Consider the following 21,315-nt stretch of genomic DNA (forward strand, 5'->3'; position numbering starts at 1 on the left):
TGCAAGGCTACTTGCCTCTTGCAACTTTTACACCTGGTATTCTTTTCGACTTTCATTGGGTCATCATTTCCAGCTTTCTCGCCTTCAAAGAAAATTGCAAAACTTTCACAAATAGGTAATTAATATTTATCAATTTTATCAATAATTTTTTTTTCTTTTTAGGGATAATGTATTTGTAATTGCATATAGTTTTGTTCTAGGAGTAATTTGGGAATTACATTTTTGAAGTCAATTTACCGTAGTTGTTAGTCTTGAATTGGTTTTGGTTAAGCTCTTTGGTAAAAAAAGAAAATAGAGATTACTTTGTAGCAACGTAGATACAAGTCGATTTAGGTTTACTTGCAACAAGTTACAAACGAGTCAAGTTTTCGTTACAAATTGTATGCAAGTCAAATTCAACACTTTGACTACAAATTGGTCAAATCTGTTGAAGATTTGACGAAGTGGATACAAAAGTCATAGTTTCATATTAATTTTTTTTTTTACTGCAAGAGGCAGCATTGAAAATTGTAATTCTTGGTTAAGTTTTATGTTTTGCGTTCAACTGATATTTTGAGGGTTATTTGAAAATTTGATACGGGTTATTAAGGGTTGTCCTGGACTTGGAACTATCCCACCTGGCCTGGTTCTGGCTGAATTGATTTGGTCTGGGTTGCACCAACAGACTTTTGTTTTAATATGTTTTAACACTTTCTGTAGATAACTTAGTTTGGAAATATGATTAATTATTAGCAAAGTTATGGTTGTTGTGGGTGTTGTGGTTGTTGTTGGTATTACTATCGTTCTTACTATTAATTCTACTTTTAGAATTATTATTTTCTACTTATTATTATTTACTAAATTCTACCGTGTGTTGTGTTTTTCGTTTACCTATAGTGAAATGTTGAATTAAACAGACTAATATCATAGTACTGTAGTTGATTGTATATATATATATATATATAAACATTATCTGTATATCTATTTACTTTTGAGTTGGGGGTCTCGCCGGAAGCAACCTCTCTATCTTTAGGGATAGAGGTAAGGTGTGCCTACATCCCACCCTCCCCAGACCCTAACTGGGTATGTTTGATTTGATTTGATGATTTATTAGCAAAGTTATATTGAATAAAAACATTAAAAAGGTTGTATAAATTACCTTGCCCCACTTTCAATGAGTTCAAACCCATTTAACTCATTTTCTTTTCACATATTCTGATATTGTATACAAGTTGGATGGTTTGATGCTTTTAGTTTTGGACAACCTGCAACTGTTTTAACTGTCGTTATTGAAGCGTGGATTTATCCACGATTACTCTTTTTTCCACATAATTATAGACGTTTTGAAGGCACTTATTGTTAATTTTTTTATTTTTGACCCATCTTTTGCAGTGTGATTTGGTTTTAAAATAGGGTAGAGATTGAGCGGTCCGCAGTTTTGATATCGCCCCGACACTCTTTTAACAAGAGCAATTGAATGAAGAGGGCAATTTTGGTGGAAGTTTTGTTGTGTCACTGCTTTTTTTTTCCTTCATATTTTGTTTATTTATTTTTAACTCCTGAAGATTGAATGAAGAGGGGACTCAAGATTTATGCCTCAAGGTTTGTGTCTCACTTAAACAGAATGCTGTGAAGAGGTTTTAGAAATGGAATTTTAGGAAAATGGTGCGGGCTAAAATGTTTGTAAAGTGCGTGGCTTAAATGTTCACGTATGAATCTATTATGTATTTCAAGTATTAAAAACAAAAATTTACTTTTTAATCACTTTTGTATTGTCAACCCATGTGATACACGGGCTCTAATCTAGTATGATTATAGTAGAATGAATCTAGCAAAATGTAGAATGACATTTAGCATTTCAACCAAAGGAACTAACCACAATTCAGAGCTAGCTTATGTGCAAAACTACAAGACAAATTTGTATCAAAAACAAAATGAAAAGCAATAAGAAAGACTTTCATTTTCATTTTTTTTTAACTTTTCTTGATGAAAGCTACTCCATACATCAAAAATGTTAAATAAGCAAGCAAACAGACATAAAATTTTAAAGAAAAGATTGAAAGAAAATGAATTAATTACCTGATGTGAAATCAAAATTAAGCAGCGTTAATCAGCAATCTGCAGACCTCTTATAGCTTGAACTTTTGAGAAACTTGAACACTGTAGCAGTGAAAAGCCAAGCATGGAAGTGGATTCCTAAGAACCCTTAATCGACCAGAGGTGACCCCAAACAAACAGAGCACAGAGTAAGCTGTGATCGGATCATGAAAGATAGGGACCAAAAAACTAATGTGGTCAATCTTCAATAATACGCAACAAACTTGTAGTGAAAAAAGAACCAGGAAGTAATCTCCAAATCAATTTATTATTAGCTTTTATATTGCGGTTAAACTGTGACCTTATTATTAATATTATTATAATTAGTAGTAGTTTTTGATATAACTGTTAAACTTTGATTTCCTTTTTTTGCTTCATACACATGTTCTTAGAGCCGAGGGTCTCTCTGGAAGCCACCTCTTTATTCCTTTGGATAGAGGTACGGTGTGCCTACATCCCACCCTCCCCAGACCCTACCTATAGCTCTGCTGTCGGTGGGATTTTACTGGGTATGATTGATTGATTGATTGATTGACTTGTAGGCTTTACCCATGAAACTAGTGAAGCAATTCACCAATACGACACAATTCCAAAAAAGAAATAGGGTAGATCTCAAGCACCAGACAAGAAACAAATTTCAAATCAAATTGCAAATAAGACTAGAACGGATTTTAAACAAAAAAGACAGTCCTAGTGCTTTAACCCTCAACAGTAAGTCACCAGACAGTTACAAAAGTGGGAAAAACACTCCTTTTAATCAAAGCATAAAATGTCAAGTAAAATGGCAATGACTAGTGATTAGGTAAGCAAATTTAGTTGGCCATTTTTTTCTCCGTTTTCAAATGATAAACATGAATAACCAAAAGGCGAACCTTTTTGATTGAAAAAAAAAAGGAACTCTTAACCAGCGAGATAGGAACGGGACCGAGAATTCGCAATATTTCACTTTGACAATCAGCAAACGAAATAAAAAACCAATAACACTGACGAAACAGCGGAACAAATAATTTGTAAATTAAACGAGCCTAAAGCTCTGATACCATGTCAGAAATTGAATGGTATGATTGTTATTGAACAAAAGATTAAAAAAAAAAAAACTGAATAATTCTTACAAGAAGGGTTACCCTAGAACAACCAAAAGGATTAACGACTACATTGTTGATACTTCTTATCTCATCTTGACTCCAGCCAAAGTCTCAATTTATAGCGGATGTTTTTGAGAAGAAAGAGCCGTTAGAATCAATCACAGAACCTTTAACAATCTTGGTTAGGGTTTTGAAAGACACATTCCTACATTAAAGATATAAAGTATACACAATTCTTGTAAGCTTTATTACGAAAATAGTTTGATGATACAAAAACTAGATCAAAGCCTAGTTATGACCAATAATTTCTTCCACATGAAAAAGATATCATAAGAATAACATACCTAATGTAGATCTATATCATTTTAATCTCTCATGAGCCCCATATGTACGAGAGACTCAAAGCTCAAGGCGAATTTCAATGGTTACGACACACCCTAGGCTAAGTGTAGTCGGCACCTTCCTAGTTTAATCGTTCCTCTAATTAGCCTCCTTTGTTGGCTATGTGCGACGAAGGTCATATTGTGGTACTGGCAAATCACTTTCATGGATTACAACGTTAAACTAAAGCGCTACCTAATGGCCGGTGGCTAACGAGATTATGGTGCTGCTTGTTTTTTCAGAGGTAAAAATTCTGCAGTCTACGGACCAAATTTGCATACATCTGTAGAAGAAGATGTGGACCAAACCTCTGCAGTCTGTAATAAGAAGACTGTTTGTTTTTTAATGTCTGTAGATTGCTAAAATAAACCAGTAGTGGTGTACAAACTGTTGTAGTGGGTGGTGGTGGTGCTGGATGGTGATAGCGGTAGTGGGTGGTGGTGGACGGTGGTGGCAAACGGTGGGTGGGTGGTGCGGGTGGACGGTGGTGGTGGTAAACGGTGGATGGTGGTGGCGGACGGTGGTTGGTGATGGCGGACGATGGTGGCAAACGGTGGGTGGGTGGTGCGGGTGGACGGTGGTGGTGGTAAACGGTGGGTGGTGGTGGCAGACGGTGGTTGGTGATCGTGGACAGTGGTGGTGGGTGGTGGTGGACAGTGGGTGTTGGTAGGTGTACTGTTTTAACCCTATGCGGACCTTAGAATATCTCAGAAGTGGATGGGCAAGTCTGCACCAAGAAGGGCTTGTGCAGACGTTTTTTTAATGAAACGTTTTCCAGAAAACAAACAGTCTACAAATGACAATATCTGCAAGTGGTCTGCGCGACGTAGACAAAAAAGCCAGCACAGATCTATTTCAGAAAAACAAGCAGCACCTAAATTTCTTTATTTGCTTTGAAAATGAAAATATTTATATATGTATCAGCTTGCTCGTTTGGAAATTTTTCCTCTCAAATGGAATATTGCACGTGAATCACGAAATTGAAAATGACATTAGGATGAAATAGTTATATATTATCGGTTACTCATTTATATAAATTTTTATGTTTTCTTTTATGCTAGGTATTTATTTTATGTACAGATCAATAACAAGTTTATGTACAACCATTAGCATGGTCTAGTGATAAATGTGCATTACTTTCAATCAAATGGTTGTTGATTTTCTAGTCTCACGTGAAATATTGAGATAAAATAAGGTGAAAAGAATTAGTTATTTTGTTAAAAAAACAAAAGAAAAAAAAATAATTAACTCTATAATTTTTTTAATAAAAATATGAGTAGGTTGAATTTGATTAATCAGATTAAAGCCCTTGCCTCATTAACATAGCGCCAGCCCACGGGTGATAGGGGCATCACCCCACTATATTTAGCCTAGTAAATTCATGAATTGACTAATAATTAAGGTGCCTTTCAAGATAAGAAAATTGACTGATCAAGTCTTGTATAAGCAAATTGCTTCTATAATATATGATTGTTTATTGGATTACATCGAAACAGAAGGCAAGCGGGCAACAAGCTGCGCCGCTACCCCTTTTTGAATCGCAAAACCCAATCTTTTAAAAACTATATTTGCTGATCTTTAAGTCATAACATTACTATGCATGACCCGCTGAATACGGGTAAGTAGCTCCACAGCTTCAGGCGCGAGGAGAGAAAATTATATTACATACTAATAATAAATTTATAAAAGCATTTTTTCAACTATAAATATACCAAAACAAATACCACAGTTATCCAAATAAATACCAACACAAAGCTAAAACCAGACATGGCGCAGTCACAAACCACCACTCCTTTGACATTCGCCGTCAGAAGACAACCACCGGAGCTCATCGTTCCGGCTAAACTGACACCTCGAGAGCTAAAGCCTCTCTCCGACATTGACGATCAAGAAGGCCTTAGGTTTCATATTCCCATGATTCATATTTATCAAAGCAATCCAAAAATGGGAAACAAGAATCCCACGAGTGTGATAAGGGAGGCGTTGGCTAAGGCGTTGGTGTTTTACTATCCGTTTGCCGGTCGCTTAAAGGAAGGTCCGAATAGGAAGCTGATGGTGGAGTGCTCGGCAAGGGTGTGTTGTTTATCGAGGCGGAGGCAGATGTTACATTGAAGCAGTTTGGGGTGGACCTTCAGCCGCCGTTCCCGTGTAGGGAGGAGCTTCTGTATGATGTTCCTGGCTCAAGTGGCATTCTTGATTCACCATTATTGCTCATGCAGGTAATATTTTACGTGGGAAATTAAAGGTAAAAATAAGAAATAAATGTTTGCATTTTATGGACCGGTTCGGTAAAGTCAATGCAGCTAATCGAGTTTTGATCCGTTAGAGTTACATCATGGGTAACGAGCGTGAAACCCGCTTAAGTTAGTTAACTGGGTATGACATAAATTAACGAGATATTATGGGCCGGGCTTTTGGAAACAAAAGATGGGCTTGGTGGCCCGTATTAACTTAACTCGTTTATTATAAAACTAGCTAACTATCATTATAATAAACCCTAGCCACCAAAAAGCAATTATCTCTTCCAAGAACTCCACACCACCACCACCACCTGCCCTTAGCCGCCGCATGCTGCTGTCCATGGAGTCCACACCAGCCGCTGCCACTGCTGATGCTTCTCCGCTACTGCCGCAACCACTGTCCATCGGTTGCCACCGTCGCTGCCGCTGCTTAGTGCACCGCCATCGTCAGTTCTTGTTTGTCGCCTAGCGTTGCTCGTTAGCTCTCAGTGTCTTGACCTGTTATTAATTAACCGAGGTAAAATTAATTAATTAATTATATGTGTGTGTCTATATATATATATATATATATATATATATATAAAGAGAGAGAGAGAGAGAGAGAGGTGGGATCCAATGAAAACTCCTCTTAAAATGAAAACCTAAAAACTCCTAAAAAATTATTTTTAACTTTTTAAAAAAAAAAATATTTTTTAAGTTTCTTTTTTCCCATTATTCTTATATGTTGTTATTTGTTCCAAAAAAAAAAAACAAACAAACAAACCCTTGTCGGTATTGTGCATATGTGTACTAGTGTGCATTGCATATATGCAAAAGTGATGTATTGCATAAAATACAACACTATTGCACATATTTGATACATACTATTGTATATATGCAATATAAGACTAATGCGCATATCGAATACACATTAGTATGTATGTGTAATACAACATTAACGCACATGTGCACTCATCGACTTTTATTTTATTATTATTATTTATTTATTTTGCATATAATACAACACTACTATACATATACAATACACAAATATTGAATATATGCAATTAAACACTATTGAACTTAAAAATACATAGTAATACACTTGTGTAATACAACGGTATCGCACAGTAATACGTATGTGCATTACAGCAGAGTTTTTTTTTTTTTTTACTTTTTTCTAGTGAAGGGTAAGAAAATATAAGAATAATGGCAAAACCAGAAATTTGAAAAGATTTTTTTATTTTTAATTAAAAATAATTTTTTAGGAGTTTTTAGTTTTCTCTCTAGAAATGAGTTTTCTCTTGATCCTCTCCCTATATATATAGGGGAGGGATCTTTTGAAAACCATGTTGAGTTGTAAGAACTTAAGAACTCCATTCTAGGTCACACATTTAATTAGATGGATTGGAATATGTGGTTAAAAAGTCAAAGTTAGTGTAACCACTTACATTTTTATTCTATCTCATACTTTGACTTTTTAAATCTGGCACATTTAAATCTAGCATTACAGCAGACTTTTTAAGAACTTAAGAACTCCATTCTCTTGATCCACACATTTAAATCTGGCAAAAAAATCAAAGTAGGAGAGAGAATAAAAATATAAGTGGTTACACTAACTGTTACGTCCGTTAACATGTGTAAAAAGTCGACTTGATGCGTAAAAACTTCTTTAATTTTTTTACGTGTATGTAACCTACATATATTAGGCATGTGTAAAACAAAATTCGAAAAAAAATCGTTACACTGAGTTCTTTCGAGTTCTTAAAACTCAAAGGGGTTCTCATTTGAAATCTCCCCAGTATATATATATAACAGTTAGTGTAACCACTTACATTTTTATTCTCTCTCATACTTTGACTTTTTTACTAGATTTAATCCCACATATTCCAATCCATTTAATTAAATGTGTGGCCTAAAATGGAGTTCTTAAGTTCTTACAACTCAACATGGTTCTCAAAAGATCTCTCCCCTATATATCTACCTATATTCTAATAAAGTAAAATAAATAGGGACGCTTGTCATGTTTTGGTTAATTTTCACAATTTTTTTCCCTCCAAAACTAATATACCCTAATATATGTAATAAATCAATAATTATTCACTTTCCTTTTACACTATATTTATATAATATCTATATATTTTTATAAATATAAATGTTAACATACTATTTTACTATATATTTCAAAATACTTGGTGAATTCAAAAAATCAACAACAAATCATGTTTCTCAAATGAAAATTGTTTCGGGTTTTTTGTGGAAATTAAATTTGATTTTATAGGTCAAAAGTTGGTAAATAGATTGTTTGGTACAAGTTAACTACATTTAGGTCAAAATTTGTTACGGGTCAAAAATGAAAATTTTGAGTATTTTTAAAGGTTTGAGAATGCAAAATAGATGTATCGTCAAATTTGTTATGGGTTCAAAGTGTTGACTTTAAAATGTCAAAAGTATGAAAGTTAGAATTTTAAACATGATTCGGGTTTCAAGTTTATTTTTAAGAACATTTTTTGAAATAATCAAAAAGTTCGAGATTTGGCAAATTGATTATTCCCCCCTAACTATTAAAATTTAAGAAAATATTGCAAACACTTTCGACATGCAAGCCCCATGCTTATCAATGCTTCTAACTTTTATAAAATTTGAAATATTTATATCAACATTAATTTTTCCTTCAATGGTGATCAAAACGTTGTGTGGGAAGCATGTCATGCAAAACTATGCTCAAATGAAACAAAATATTCACAAAATTGAATGGGTTAACATATTATTTTTTATGTTGTCATTACGACAAAGTCGAGAAGCCCTCTAAAACTTATCAAAATCTTTTTATGGTGTAGCTCAGAAAAACATAGTTCTTGAAGAACATCCATTGCTAAAATGTAATATCCTACTTTCCTTTGATGGGTGGTAAATTGATAAATATATCAATAAAGGTAACGCCTTTTTTGTATTTAGGTTGAGTGGTTAGAACTGTTATCGTATGAAAAGTCTTATTTTTGAAATTGGTTCATAACCAAAATTCTTTCAATTATGCATATATGAGACCGAGAATGAATTTTTCAATAGAAAAAAGCATTCTCATGTATGATTTTGCATGGACATTTTTTTTATTAAGCTCATTTAAAAAAATTATTTTGTGATATAAATAAAATAAATTTATGTACACATTTTATAGATACAAGCATAGATTTAATACATTTTTTTCATATACGCTATGTAATTATTTGTTTTACTTATAATTTTATAATTTAAATTATCCTGTGTGTAACACGGGCTCTAAAACTAGTATATATATATATATATATGAGAAGTATAAAATGAAAACTCACTTGAGTTGTGAAAACCATGTAACATTGTTTTTTTTTTTTTGTTACACACGTAATATATGTTGTTACATTTAATAAAAAATATCGAAAAATCAAAAAAATATTTTTTTGCTATTTTTTAATATCTTTTTACTAATTTTTATATATGTTTTCAGGAGAGAGAAAATGTTATATATATGTTTACATTTTTTATTAGCTTTAATTGTGGACCACAAGATTTAAACTTTAATTAAAAACATGTGGTTGAGAATGAGTTTCTAGAGTTTTCACAACTCAAATGGGTTTTTGTTTTAACCTAACCCTATATATATATATATATATATATATATATATATATATATATATGGGAGATTTCAAATGAGAACTCTTTTGAGTTTTAAGAACTCGAAAGAACTCAACGTAACGATTTTTTTTTTGAAATTTTTTTCACACATGCGTAATATATGTAGGTTACATATACGTAAAAAAATTACATAATTTTTTACGCACCGAGTTGACTTTTTACACATGTGTAACGGACGTAAAAGTTTGTGTAATCACTTACATATTTATTCTCTCTCCTACTTTGACTTTTTGGTCATATTTAATCTCAACCACATGTTCCAATCCATTTAATTAAATGTGTAGTCAAAAATTGAGTTTTTAAGTTCTTAAAACTCAACATGGTTCTCAAAATATTCCTCCCCTATATATATATATATATATATATATATATATATATATATATATATATATATATATTTGGTTTACATTTATATATATTTAATTAGTTTTGTTGTAATTGTGTTCGTATGTTTTGTAACCGGATCCTGTCGGATTTTGTTTTGGTGCTAATTACTCGTTAACATTCCACTGCACATTTATTAATTAATGAGATTAATTATTATTTGTCATGTTTATTAAACTGGTTTTAATAAATAAAATTTGACTGATCACAACTAAAACCCAACAATAAAAAGTTTGGTTTATGATGGTTTTTTACATTAGGGTATTATTCAATTTGATTTTATGTGGTTATAAGTATAGATGGATAACCATGCATGGTTGGTTTAGTATGATTCACTCACCAAGTGTGACCGCATAGTTAAGTTAAATAGACGTAACTTTTATCGATTTTGATTGATATATATACATATATATATATATAGGTGACACGACTCTTAGGCTGAGGGGTGTGGGGCTTCAACGGGGGCGCTAGAGCCTCTCCGCTCGCGCCCCCAGGCGCTAACACCACACCACCGGGGCGCTAACGGGGCGCTAGCGCGAAAAACCATGCAGGCGTGAGCCTGTTAGCGGGAGAAGAGAGAGATAAAGGTGTCTTGGTAATGGAAAAGAGCCGTTGGGCTCTTATTAAATTAAAAAAAAAATATTTTTCCCTCTGCCGTCGAATCCGCCCCACCCAAACCCGCCGGAACGACCACCGCCGCCGCCGCCGCCGTTGCCGAACTGTCGGATTACGGAATCGAGTGGCGGTGGTAAGGGTAAGACGTAGTGGAGATTGGAGGCTGCGAAACGGGCTAATTGAATAAGGGCTTTGTTTGATTGTTTGGATCTGAGGAAGAGGAAGGTGCCTTTGTTGCTGTTGGTTCTGGCACATGTGATTGTGGATTTACGGGAGTTAAGTTGGTTCAGATGGACATTGGGATTGGGATTACAGATTGAAGAAATTGGAGAATTAGAGAGGTGAAGGTGAATTAGACGAGGCTGCGTCATTGAGCACTTGAACATTGAAGTGGTCGACCGTTAATATTAATAACGCTGGAGCCCCTGCTGGAGCCCCTCCACACCAGGGCCAGGGGCTCCAACGGGGGCTCCAACACCCCCCTTATCCAGTTTCTCTCTCTGCCACACGTCATAATATTATTGGTTGGAGCCCCCATTAAAGCCCCCACACCCCTCAGCCTTATGTGGAGGTTTCATCTTAGCTGTACGATTCAATCATACCATGTGTGATGCATCTGGATATGAGCAATTCATGACAGCATTGACTGAAATGGCAAATGGTGCGTCAATGCCATCAACATCGCCTGTTTGGCAAAGAGAGTTGTTATGTGCAAGGGACCCGCCACGTGTGACATGTACTCATCACGAGTATGATGAAGTGGCAGACACCGATGGTAAAGTCTTCGTCTTGGATGACATGGAACATAAGTCATTTTTCTTTGGACCTTCTCAAATATCAGCTCTTCGTAGGCTCCTTCCAACACGCTTAAGAAGTTGTACCACATTTGAGGTGCTAACAGCTAGCCTTTGGCGTTGTCGAACAATCGCTATCCAATCAAATCCGGAAGATGAAATGCGCATGATGATCATCGTCAACGCACGTTTAAAATTCAAGCCTCGGATCCCGGTAGGATAATATGGAAATGTGTTCAGCTACCCGGCTGCCATTTCCAAAGCTCGAGACATATGTAACAAACCATTAGAACACGCATTGGAGCTTGTGATTAAAGCCAAATCTGAAGTCACTGAAGAGTACATGAAATCCGTAGCTGATCTGATGGTGATCAAAGGACGACCCATCTTCACAACCGCTGGAAGCTATATAGTATCGGATGTCACACGCTCTGGATTCCTTGATATTGATTTCGGGTGGGGGAAGGCGGTCTATGCAGGGCCTGATTACCATGTTGCTGGTTTCTATACACGTTATATAAATCATAAAGGCGGGTCAGGCATCGTGGTACCCATATGGTTGCCAAGTGTTGCTATGAAGAGATTCGTCAAAGAGTTAGATAGCATGTTGACGGAAGTCGCCATCAACGGTCATGATAGCCAAGAACATGTACTTGTTCCCTCCAAATGATAATTATATTGTATGGTTATATAGATACATAAGCATGCAACTAGCTTATTAAGAAATTTTTTGTATATACAAGTGTGAAATACTTGTGGAAGTTTATATATATATATATATATATATATTAAATAGTTGTACAATGATGTACTGTATAGTTCATGTTTCTAAAGAATTTATCGAACTATTACATGGAAGTGACATAAGCTGAAGGTAATTAATGAGATCAAGATCGACTATTCTTTCTAAGCCAATGGGCTCGGGCTCCAAGGCAAAGCTCGTTTATCTTTAGTGAACTGAAATGTTTAGCTTGGGCTCGCCTTCCACAAACACCATCTTGTGAATTACAGTAATTGGATAGAAGAGATTGAGATGTACTTACATGAATTTGGTGTGAATGTGCACGGAAAAAGATCAGGATCAGCAGACTACTAATTACAAATACTCAATGGATTACATCAATATGACCCGTTCTAGCTTAGAGCACGTGCCTTTTAACCACATGGTCGTTGGTTCGAGTCCCACGGATGTTGAACTTTGATTTTTTTGTCACTAAAATCAATACCGGATTTATGATTTTTTTTTCCATGTGAAGTCAATCAGATTATGCAAAACACGTAGAGAGAAGAATTTTATAATGTCAACAGACGGCACTCAGGAATTTATTATTGTTTCATACTCTCAACACCTGTTAAGAGAGATTACAAGTTCAAAAGACATCTCATGTATATTATCTTCTTTAAACCAAATAAACATGTTTTCAAGTAGCATGGTCCATGCTTTAGCCCAAGCCTCCACAACCCAACATGTGTTCACGGATAAGTAAAAAACTCTAATATTACTAACCCGCTTTAGACGCAATGGCTGTGAATTAGAGGAGAAATCCACAAACGGGAGTATTCGATGGATAGGTAACCTACCTTCTAAGAATTTATCATTTGAACAAACAAATCCGTAAGTTTTTATGAACATATCAAATCGTATTGGTTGGTATGAAATGTTGGATGTTACAGGATTTGATTATAGGTTTTGAAAGAAATAATGAATTTGAAAGGTTCTTGATATTTGTTCAGGTCAAGTGAGTTTTTTGAACAACCCTACTCATGATATTATATAACACGCTAAGTTAAATGTTGGCTATCGCATCTTTTTATCATGACGTCATTATTGTGATTGTTAAATTCATACCCAGCAAGTCTTTTTTCTTATATCTTTTAAATAATTCCTTAAACCTTGATTATTTCTTTTGGGCCAAAGAAATTAGAGATTTTTGGTGCTTAACTTTAGATAAAAACCAATTCATTTTTTTCTAAAACAAATACATATACATTGCGTTTGTTTGAAATTGAAGAAAATGTGTTTATTTTGAGAGAGATGGATACAAATATGTACCCACTTGTACCTAACATTGGCAAATCATTGTGCACACTGAGAGCATCTCTATAGCTTACATGAATGTGACATGTTAGCCTTTTAGCACACTATTCTTGTGTGGTTTAAAGAGGGAATGTTTTCCTAACTTGAAGGGACAATCATAATTATACTAAGAGGTAAGTAAAAATATCAAGTAACTAAAACATTAAGAAAGTAATTTTTAATTTAATTTTTATATCCCTCATTAAACTCAAAATGATTACAATAAAGTAGCAGACAAACGAGCAACAAGTTGCGTCGCAACCCTCTTTTGAATAGCAAAGTCAGTCTTACTAAAAATGAAGTTTTGTTATTTAAAACAAAAAAGGGTTTTCGACTTTTAACATTTTTGATCATCTATTATATTGTTTCGGTTTCAGTAAAAGGGTTTCAGCTTTAACATTTTTGATAATCTATTATATTGTTTCGGTTTAAGTTAGATGTGTTTACGTTAACCGATCAAAGGGTTAACTTAAATTGTGTTTTGCTTCTTGTATATTTATAATAGCAAATTGTAATAAGAAGATAACATAATTTTGACAATGACGATAACAAATATTAAACCGACTATTAAAATATGTTGGGAGTCACAAGCGCCTCGGGCCCCTTTCTCATCCATGTTGGTGTTGTCTGCCTCTACCTGTTCAGGTTTCTACTTTTCTTCACAGACATCGACATAACCCCCCCCCCCCCCCTTGTGGATGTTATAGAACGTAAATAACCGAATTTGTGTCTAACAAACCATATGATATGAAGTGATTACCTTATTTTCTCTATAGAAAACGTAATCACGACAAGAAAAATGTGAGATGTGTTTTGAAAATTCATTTTGCAAATACAATATGTTTTACAAACGTTATCCCAAACAATTATTCCAAGAATAGTAATCATTAGACTTTGATACATTGTTGACTTACTTTTTTAAAGTACTCTTTTTCAAATCACTCATGTCCCTAAACTCTAAATAGATTTTGTTTCGTACTGTGTTTCTAGGGAATAATTGTACCTTTGTCGAACTGTCCCAGGTTACTGAGCTATCAAAGGGAACCTGTTGGGTGGCAGACCATTCAAAGTCCTTTCCTAGGGTAACATCTCGGGTCATGTTTTGACCCATTTGGATATGAGAAAATTCTCAAAATTGTCCAAAGTTAAAAGAGAGATTCTCATAATAGTTCCTTAAATTTTGTTATTCCCAAAATAGTCCAACCAAATCTATCGAGCCTGATAAATTTCCAAAAAATCCGATTGGTTTAGCGGTTCAGTGAAAAGGTGCCAAGTGTCCCACTCCTACCTACCCCCATTGATTTTCACCTCAAAATACCCGGTCGAGATGGTTTTCCCCTCAAATCAATCTCCTCTCAAAACCATCTCCCCACATTGCTTTCATCTCCAACATTGGTTTTCAACCACCATATTTTCCGGCCACCATATACTGTGTGTTACTAACCTTTGTCCTTTGTCTTCATTAATTAACGACACCCTCTTCTTCTTTCTTCCTCAATCTCCCATCCAACAATGGCGGTAGGTACCCTCATCAAACCCAAAAATTAAAACCAACCCACTTCTCAAAATCACATCTTGATGCTTTAATCCATTCACCGGCCTTATCAGTTATACTTTCCATGTTGTAAGTCATACGTCTCATATACTTCTTTAACAATTATGTTACCCAGATCTGTTTCAGCATCAAAGTTTGTAACTTTATTATAAATTCACCCAGATCTTTAACATTGGTGGCCGGAAAATATGGTGGTTGAAAACCAATGTTGGAGATGAAAGCATGAGGAAAGCAATGTGGGGAGATGGTTTTGAGAGGAGATTGATTTGAGGAGAAAACCATCTGGACCGGGTATTTTGAGGTGAAAATCAACGGGGGTAGATGGGAGTGGGATACTTGGCACCTTTTCACTGGACCGCGAAACCAATCGAATTTTTTGGAAATCTATCAGGCTCGATAGATTTGGTTGGACTATTTTGAGAATAACGAAATTTAAGGGACTATTATGAGAATCTCTCTCTGACTTTAAACTAATTTGGGAATTTTCCCTTTGGATATCCAATGACTATTCCGTTAGTTATTTCACTTTTGCAGACCATTTCTAAGTGACTTGACTTATTTATTCTCTTTATGTTTCAATTATCAATTTATCATGTGTTCAACTGTGCATGGTTGATAAGTAGCTACTACATGTTATCATTAGTGACGTCATTCCGTGCCTTCCAAGAAAGTACTGATGACCTTATATGTTTGTGTATATATTATATATATGTGATAATCCCACAAACATCTTCATTAAACACACTTGAAATTTTCCTAATATAGAACTTATTTATCTTTTCTCTTGAAAGCACACATGATGAAAGCACATAGAAGGTTTCTACCCACAAGAGGTCAAGTCAAGATACGTATATTTCATCTTATTATCGAGATCGTTAAGGAGATGGTGAGCGGTTTACATGAAGATGATAGGAATGTGATATCTAAGGAAGACAAACCAAAATAATTTTCGATATTGTCTTAGCGGTATGATATTTCTTGAAAAATATCAAAGTTATTAGGACCGTGTGTTGTATGATGAGTACTAAACGCACAAAGGTGAATATGCACATATATTTAACAATTGAGGTGTTTTTACTATTTGAGTTGTTTGTTGTTTGGTCGTTGTATTTTCTCTTAAACGAGTGGTTTGTATTGTTTAGATTTTGTTTCAATGCCAAGAATTGGAATCAATAGGAAATCTATGAAACGATGGTTATCTTACCTTATATGTTATAACCATGATGTTGTGCCAACATGATATTTTGACACAACGTTTGATCAAACAGTTAGTTGTCATGTGGTCGTTCTACGCCTATGTTCTCCACGGGCCACGAGCATCTGACACGCCTTTGGATTTAGCCAAGTTTTTGTTTGATGCTTTTCAGCGATGATTCGTCACAATCATTTCATTGACAAAAGCACTAGCTTTTAAAGTTGTTCGATAAAACAACTAACCCTATCATAGTATCATCATTGTTATATAGTGGATTTTTATACTTATCCTTATGATCATTATTTGTAATGTGAGATAATAAAACACTCCCTCTTATTAGCACACAAACATATTGTCACATCTGCTAGAAGAAGCTAACATGTCACACATTCATGTAACTGTAGAGAACCTCTTAATATGCTCAATGATTTGCTAATGTTAGGAAAAAGGGGGGGAAATATCTTCATAAGTTGCATCTATAATTCTATATCTTCCAAAAGAAACACAATCATTATCTTCACAATAATTTTAAGCAAATGCAATGTATGTGTACTTATTTTTGAAAAGATTTATTTGGTTTTTATCTAAAAGTGATCATTACAAAACACTTGTTACTTTTCATAGGGCCAAAAAGAAATAATTAAGCAACAACTGAAAAGACGACAAAGTGTTCTTGATTATGATTTATTTATTAATTAATAATGACAATGAGATTAAGAGAAAATATTGTTCAAAATTATTAATAATAATAAAATAACTTCCAAAGAAAATTAATACGCCATCCGTGGGACTCGAACCCACGACCACGTGGTTAAAAGCCACGCGCTCTACCAACTGAGCTAGAACGGCTCCCGTCCTAATCTTCTTAAAATCTTTTGTTAATGATGATTTGGCTGTCTTATATTTACTTGTATTCAATAATGTTATTTGGGTTTGAATTGGCATGTGTGGGATTATTCAACAGTGAAAATTGAAGCCTCGAAGTTTCATTTCAAGGGGTGTTTCATCAAAAGCGAAAACCAAATAACCATTATTTGTTACTAGATTGTGTTATGCTAAACAAAACTGAGCTAAAATTGTAATTGGAATGAGCTAACTAACAATATTTAAATAATCATTATTTGTTATTTGGTTTATGCAGGTCAAACTACATTCATATTTTGTAAGAAAAAACGAAAACCTAGTTTTCAGTTGAAAACCAAATCAAAAACAGAATTAAGTAATTTTGTTACATTTACACATCACGACATGTAAGAAAACTTTTATAATATTATTGTAATTCTTTACAATTTTAAACTTTACAACTTTTAACCAAAAAAATTTTTATTAAACACTGTCATAGAATGTTTACAATACTTGTTACATCGTCCAAGATGTCATGTCATTATTCGTATAACACCTTAGACTAATATCATATCTTTACATTCTACTCATTGGAGAGATGTTGAGTTAATAAGAATGGCTTGCCTAAAATACTTCGGGGCTTGATGTTAGTGTTCGGTTTTAAACGGTTTCGTTTTATTTTAGTTTTCGATTTGAGACCAAATATTATAACGAAAAATTACTAAAGGAATAGAGTTTTAGACCATCTCGGAGCAAGTCCCCATATTACACGATGGATTATTGGACTTTAAACATATGAGCATTAGAGCATAACACTCGGCCCATTCAATAGTGCAAAGTGATAACCATCTAACTATCCTATTGGGCTTATAAATGGCCCAAGTATAACAATCCAAACACATTTTATTTCATGGCCGATGATACAAATGACAATGGCATAAGCGACAACATACAAGTCGATTATGACCTTCAAGATTCAAACCAATGATTATAACAGCCCAATAATCCCACGTATTACATGGGAGTTGTTTTATATTTTCATTTCTAATATTTATATTTATTTTAAGAAAGTTAATAATATAATTATGGTTAATGATGAAAGTGCTACATAAATAAATGAGATATTATAACCAGTTTAAAAGCTATCTGAGTTTGGTGAGACCCGTGACCCGCTTATTTTTTTACTATAAAATTTTTTCTTAATTATAGATAATATCCTTTTAAAAAAATCGGATACTAAATTTTAGTGTATTCCTATTCTATAGGATTTGCATATCAAATATTTGGTGAGATTGATTTTTAATTTAATAAAATGCTATAACCCGTTTAAAGGCTATATGTGTTTGGTAAGACCCATACCTGTGAATTCGGGTCAAATGCTTGAGAGAATGTAAGAAGCAACCGGAGAGCTTTTAAAGGTTTCGTTTAAATATATTTAAGATTAAGATTAAGATTTAACTAAGCCGTTTAATAATTTAATTGTTAATCTAATACTTATAGTATCTCGAGAAAGTAGAAACAATGTCGATCGAGATCAGTCCTTGTAATTACAACATGGTAGAAGAGTTTAGAAAATAGAATGTTTTATTCGATTATTATCTTACAACATAGTAGAAGAGTCTCGGGATGAATCAAGATGTTTAGCTTCATTTTAATCCACTTGTCCCGCCCAATTTATTGTTTACCCACCAAACACGACTCGCACAACTAGCACTTGTGTTTTACTTGAGCCAAACCTCCGACAGGAAATTTCTTGGCTATCGTCTCCATTACCTCAAAGTTGATACGTCCGAGTCTTGCAAGCCAACGCCATGCATCATCTTCAATCTTTGAGTGCAACAAACGAGAACTCAAACTTTCATTCATACCTTATAAAGCATGTTTGTCAGTCTCGAGACAAAAATAAGTAACCTCATGTTTATACTGTGCATGATTAGGAACTCATGTTTCATCCGCATGTCATATTCAGACTCTGTTGCTTGACCATGACTTATCGTGTTGTTTTTTTTTAATACTCGGATCTGTAATAAATTTTAGTTTGCAAATTTGGTTCACCCTACGTCCATTGGAAAAGGATCGCACCCTTTTCCTTGATTTTAATGTATGACGGTTGATAATATCTCGTTAAATTCTAAAAATATATATATGTGACCAGTTATCCGTCATAAAGATTACTCGTCCTGATATAGAATTATAAATCTTTAGTAATATTCCATGTACACAGCCACAAATGTCATTTGGAATCCTTATTCACATGTCAAAAAAAATATCTACAAAGTAACATATACCTTCAACTTTTTCAAAAATTTGGTGAGCATCTTCGAACGAGTTTTTAAACATAGTAGCAAATGCATCAGTATGTGGTACCTCCAGCAGTATAATGTGTACCGTACAACTGGCAAAGTGGAAACTTTACTAAAAGGGTGTATTTTCAATTTTTCATTAGTCTAATTTGCCTTTTATTAAAGAGCCATACAAACTTTGGTGTTTGGTTACCTTTACATAAAGACATACCTTTTTATCTTCTAAATATCTTAATAATTTTAGCTTGATTTGAACAATGGACCAATCTAGACAGATGTGTAGTTATCATGATTTAATATTCTCACTAATAGATCCAAGTCGAATTGACGATTTTATGCTTAATCAACTCTGTCAGTCGGTTGTTGTTATTTATTTATGTCATGTACATGTTGAGTTTCATTATTGTTGTTACATGGATTCGCCAAGATGAAGCACCTGATCTTCACGATATTTGAAGAAATGAAACAGCTACACTTCGTCTTCTCCATCTTGTGGAAGATTTGTAAAATCATAAAGAATGCGTTAGAAGGGTCTAAGGCCGAAGCCTCGGGATCACACTCCGACGCTCACATAAGCGTTGGCTCCACAATCAATCTCTCATTCATAATAGAGAATATGAGCATGTCATGTATTAAGTAAAAATATACGCCCATGACGATGATGAAGTGTCTCTTATATGGGAAAACAAATGATTTGGGTTTTGATAGACTTTCATACGTTAGGCGAAGACCTATTTGGTCAGGCCTAATTAGGGCACACACCATGATTGTTAGTCCACATCTATAACTCGATTTGATTCACAAGATGAATTAACTATGTAAGTTTGCACATACGTACCGTATAAACCTAAAATCATACAAGTTTATTAAGGCTCAGAAGCTATAAGGGCCAGGTATGTTAATACCCAAGCTCGACTTAAAAGTTTATAACACCAACTTAAGCTTAAGCGCAACTTAAATGAGTTCATTCTAGCTTCCTACAAGTATTTCTCGCTCCTAACTTGTTTTATTTAACATGGATGTAACTCTAATTCAATCTCTAGCAGCGCAACTTGATTTGTTAGAAAAAAAATTCTTGTATCTGTCTGTAATCTTGCTTTACACCTGACGTGATAGGTATTCAACAACTTAAGTTAATACAAAACTTTTGCATTTAGAATTCATTCCTCTTTAACAAAAATATATAACTTTTAGTAAGAAAAACTACATAACTTTTGTTACTTTGTGTTTTAAACCTTTCCTAGTTACGATTATTTTCAGTTACGATTATTTGGGAACCAATAACCTGATAATTGTGATAATCGTTTAAAGCCCTATACTATTGATTATTATACAAAATAACCACAATGCATGATATTTTTAGTCAAATTTTGAATGCATGTATACACGTACCAACTAAACTAATCACTCAACCAACCAATAAAATAGTGCCACCTCAAAACCTGGCTAGCTACTTGGGAAGAGGGGTGCGGTTTCCCTAGGGTACCTAGGTACTCAGCTCTACTACTCGGACCAACCGAGAAACGAGCCGCCCTGCAAACTTTATTACTAACCCTACTTTAATTGTATAGTTTGAGCAAATTTTGAATGAAGTCCCGTGAAACCATTCTCATAATTACTCTATAATAATATCTAACTTGCTTTAAAATATTAACTTCTTATAATAATAATAATAATAGTAATAATAATAATAGACATAAATCATCATTATCGTATTTAGTAAATCTCATTAATAGTAAAGTTATGATAGAGTCTAAGGAAGATAAAGTATAAACAGTCTTACCTCTACTACGCAGAAATATAAAGACTGCTTCCAATAAGACCGCAAGCTTGATTTGATGATAATAATGGACATGAATACTTACCAAATCTAAACTAAACAAACATGGTACCGTCATTAAAGAAAAAATCCAAAACCCCAACTAAATATCATAAGCTTGAGTTGGGTTGAGTAGGCGCCACATGGTTTCTTGTTACTCAGTGGACACTAAAGTGAGCTTGCACAGTTGCACTACACACACTTTTCTTTCATCACCAGCTTCACCCTTTATTTCTCTCACCAAAAGTTAAATATATTTTCTTTTATTAGCTGATAAACAGAGCAGAGAAGGACCAT

General features: G+C 34.1%; 1 non-coding gene and 1 pseudogene across 1 annotated transcript; one reads left to right on the forward strand and one right to left on the reverse strand.

The window, feature by feature from the left end:
• The first annotated feature begins 5,265 nt into the window (after positions 1 to 5,265).
• On the forward strand, positions 5,266 to 11,896 carry LOC143579002 (benzyl alcohol O-benzoyltransferase pseudogene; annotated as a pseudogene).
• Positions 11,897 to 16,829: 4,933 nt separating this feature from the next.
• On the reverse strand, positions 16,830 to 16,902 carry TRNAK-UUU (transfer RNA lysine (anticodon UUU)). The gene has a single exon. It is a non-coding gene; the product is annotated as a tRNA-Lys (tRNA).
• Positions 16,903 to 21,315: the final 4,413 nt, after the last annotated feature.

Source organism: Bidens hawaiensis, unplaced genomic scaffold (genome assembly GCF_021521415.1).
Source record: "Bidens hawaiensis isolate Kalapana, Puna unplaced genomic scaffold, B.hawaiensis_p1.1 tig00001461_1, whole genome shotgun sequence".
Lineage (NCBI taxonomy): Eukaryota > Viridiplantae > Streptophyta > Magnoliopsida > Asterales > Asteraceae > Bidens > Bidens hawaiensis.